This window comes from Sinocyclocheilus anshuiensis, unplaced genomic scaffold (genome assembly GCF_001515605.1).
Source record: "Sinocyclocheilus anshuiensis isolate Anshui unplaced genomic scaffold, SAMN03320099.WGS_v1.1 scaffold180, whole genome shotgun sequence".
In the NCBI taxonomy this organism is placed as follows: Eukaryota; Metazoa; Chordata; class Actinopteri; order Cypriniformes; family Cyprinidae; genus Sinocyclocheilus; species Sinocyclocheilus anshuiensis.
In genome coordinates, this window is record NW_015554093.1 from 1598634 (window position 1) to 1602531 (window position 3898).

A 3898-nucleotide genomic window follows, 5' to 3' on the forward strand; every position below is an offset into this window, starting at 1 on the left:
CACTCTGTGTAAAGGGAGCACATCTTACAAGATCAGATATTTGTCAATGAGCTCAGGCTCAGGATCTGTTAAGCAGCAAATACTCCAGCATGGTCATCTCTCCTTATTCTCGACCTGAGATCAGTCAAATCTGACTCCTGCAGCTCTTCTTTGATGCAGGGTTGCCAAGTCCGCGTTTTTTCCACAGAATTGGGCTACTTTTAAACTGTTGCCATGGGTTGATTTTCCCAAGTGGATTAAAGGTTTGAAATGCTGCATAAATTACATTTGACTGAAATGCTTGTATTGAAAAATTTTGCATTCTACCTATGATAAAACTTTCATCGACTTTTAAATTTAATGTTCTCCCCTGGAATGGAATGACCTGTCCAACTCAATCCAAGCAGCTGAGTCCTTAATCATTTTCAAGAAACGGCTGAAAACGCATCTTTTTCATCTTAATTTGACCCTCTAACTCTAGCACTCTCTATTCTAATTGCTACTTCTAATTTTATCTGCTTGTTTTTTTATGAAATAATTTGACCCTCTCATTTGCACTCTCTATTCTATTTCTATTGTAACTACTTGTTTTATTTAAAAAGAAAGAATGAGCCTTTAACACTAACATTCTCTGTTCTTTCTTTCTACTTATTTTATTTTTTATTTATTATAAATAATGACCTTCTAACACAAGCATTATCTATTCTTTTTCTGCTCTATTGACATTTAAAAATGACCCTCTAACACTAACATTCCCTATTCTTTTTCTATTCAATCTACTTGTTTTGTTTTTATTTATTATAAAAACAAAACAAGCAAACAAACACAATAAAATACTTTTAGGTGAAACCCCAACCCCCCCTACTTCTTTTTGGAAAACTAAAATATGGTCACCCTAGTCAACTGTACCTTGTAAACAACTACAACCTTCATTTTCCTTCCTGTCGAAATTAACTATGGCGCTAGCTGCTCTGAGTACGATCTGTAAGGACTGCTTTCTCTGTCGTTGTGCAAGTGATCGTGTATGATCACAGGCAGGTGATTCAAAGCGCTTCGACGCTGGAGTCAGCAGCGGTCAGTAACCCACCTGAGACAGGAGACCCAGGCATAGGAGAGCTCAGCCTCACTGTTTTGGGTATCATATATCATATACTCTATCATATTAAGATATACTAACCGTTCTTTCACAGCCAACTAAGCAATACACAAGCAAGAGTGCCGTCGCACGGCTAAGATTCAAAACACGACGCACGAGGTCGAACTAATCAAACCAACAACACGACTGCAAGTGTGATATGGCTTTTATATAACTGTTCAATAACGAGAAGTTTAGTAAATTGTGTAACTTACATTTTAAACAGTGTTGCGAGTTAAAACAGTCTGTTTTCGCTCTAAGGAAAATTTGTCCAAACGAAGACAGCAGAACACCGTGGCCCTGCAGCTGGAGGGTTCATGAATGAATCAGTGGCTTGAGCGAATCGGTTGAATTAATGAATCAATGACTCATTCATAAAGGCAGTCGCTTATCGCCAACTACTGGCGATACGAAGTAACCTGTATAAATATAAATGATACAGACAATTGTAGTTATTCCAACGTTGACCAATTGTTCTTAAGTCTCCTTACAGAAAAAAACGGTGTTGCTTTTAACAAACTAAAACTATTAAAATAATTTTCATTAACTGAAATAAAGCTGAACTAAAATAAAATATATTTGAATGAAATTTAAATGAAATAAATTCATTACGATTCACTTGATGAAATATACCGGTAGATAAAAGATGAAAAAATGTTGTCTTTGACACGAAACAAAATAAAATAAGTTTAAGTTCGACAATTACTAAAATAAAAAAAATAAATAAAAACAAAGCCAAATATAATTGTTTAAAAAACAAACTAAATACAAATGACAAAGCACATAAATTTACTAAAACTTTAATTAGAATTAAAATAAAAAGTGAAATTATAAAAATAAAAGCTAATTTAAAATATTCATAAAAACTAGAGACAGAGATTTAGTCCCGATCCTTCTGCTATACTTTACACAATATGTTTGACTCTTTCCAGACTACTTGTATTGTGAAGCTATATAGGCAATTTATTAAATTGCTACAAATTTTTACTAAATTAATCAAATATATAACTGGGAAAATTAGTCACTTGTAATGCTACTGATCCAAACCAATATCGATTTGACTTTTTATTCCTATGTAGTTTGTGAATTGAATTTACCACCCTCTAAATGCATCTTGACATGACAACACTGTTGGGGAAAAGACCAATGGATTCACAAAATGACTGAATTGCAAACAATGACACAAAAAAGCTTTAATTTAAATAGGAGGGGAAAAAGAAAAATCACATAAAAAAAAAAAAAAAATGTACATAACTTTGAATATTGAATAACAGTTTTTAAATAAAACAATCCCCCATGTAACTAAAATTAAAAAAGAAAAAAAAAAATACAGGATGGTGCACTATTTTACAATAGTTGTGCAAAAGCAGTATTAACTGATTCATTCCCCAGACTTCATGATTCTATGTTGAGAGAGTCAGACCCCTCCGCAAGCACAGATACACCGACGCGTGACTCCTCTAAGACTCAAAGTAGTGTCCTCCATTGAAAAATAACCAGAAATACAATAATAATAAAATAGATTTATATATATATATATATTTTAAATATATTTATATACAAAACATGCTGTACATATATGGCAGAGATTGATCAGATCCCTTTTAAATCACTGACACTATCCAGTAACTTGTGCTTTCTCCCAGTAAGAGAAGTACTCCCTGTTGCTTTGGAAAAGTCACCCTAAAGATGAGAGAAATGGTCCTGATGGAAAGAGAGAAAGAGGTCGATCGGCCTTGAACCAAACGCTTGATAGCTACTGAAGTCCATCGCAAGAGGCTGTAAACGAGCCAGGTTTGCTTGGCAGACTACATGAGAGACTTGAGATGGCCTAGAGAATGCATGGTGGTGATCGGAAACAGACTAGGCTGCACGATCTGCAGAGAGACTTCATGTTTAGTGTTCAAACAACTTGTGATATGGTCTGTGATGGGCGGAGAGACTCTATGAACCTACTAACAATTGGTGGTTTAAGTGATAATATGAATACGTGAGCACGATCAATTCGGTGTGAACTGCCTCTACTGGCACTAAATGAAGCTAGAGGCTCAAATCACATCAAAACTTGATGTTGATCGAGCAAGAATCGCCTGTATTGAATGCATAAGCTTTGTAAGATTAATAAAATGGGGCCTCTCAGCAGAAAAGCGCATTATTTTGCATTACTCCGTGGAACCAGTGTAAAGATTCCAGCAAAAATCCTTCTCTTCCACCTGAAGACTGTCTGTCAAATCGTAAGGCACCATTTTCCCATGGCGGCCCACGCATGCTGACTCTCAAACCATATCGTTCGACACAAAGCTTTTTTCAGAGCACAGCTCAGCCACGTCAATCATTTTAAGCTAGGAAATTGTATGGTGAAGAAGCGCTGAACGGCTTTCTGAATCTCAAAACCACTTTAAAACAGCTCATGGGATATTTCAAGCTCCTTTACATTGACACGTCGCAGCTATTCCAGGCTGATGTCAGTGGTGTCAAGTCTGAGCATTTGATATGTTTGTTGTTGTAGAGGCAGTAAGTGCCCTGCTTTCCACAGCAGGCGGTCTGAGCTTCGTTTGCCCAACAGCAGATATTTAACATCAGAATATTGACATCTAACTTTCCAGTTGTATTACACACAGATAGGGAATGAGCTAGTCACAATCAGGTGGATTCAAGAATGGGGGCAAAGGTTACAGTTCACTCATGTCCAGCTAGTATCAGCATAATCAACAAAAAACAGCCACTCCGTCAGAAATCAAATAAATCTTTGTCTTTAGAATCGGTACATCTTAATTGTTTTTC

At 36.0% G+C, this 3898-nt stretch overlaps 1 long non-coding RNA gene across 1 annotated transcript in view; it reads right to left on the bottom strand.

The window, feature by feature from the left end:
• Positions 1 to 1536, bottom strand: part of LOC107669387 (uncharacterized) — a 7985-nt gene extending 6449 nt beyond the window's left edge. Inside the window, exon 1 of the long non-coding RNA XR_001631984.1 lies at positions 1330 to 1536. This is a non-coding gene — a long non-coding RNA (uncharacterized LOC107669387). The remainder of the gene's footprint in view (positions 1 to 1329) is intronic.
• Positions 1537 to 3898: the final 2362 nt, after the last annotated feature.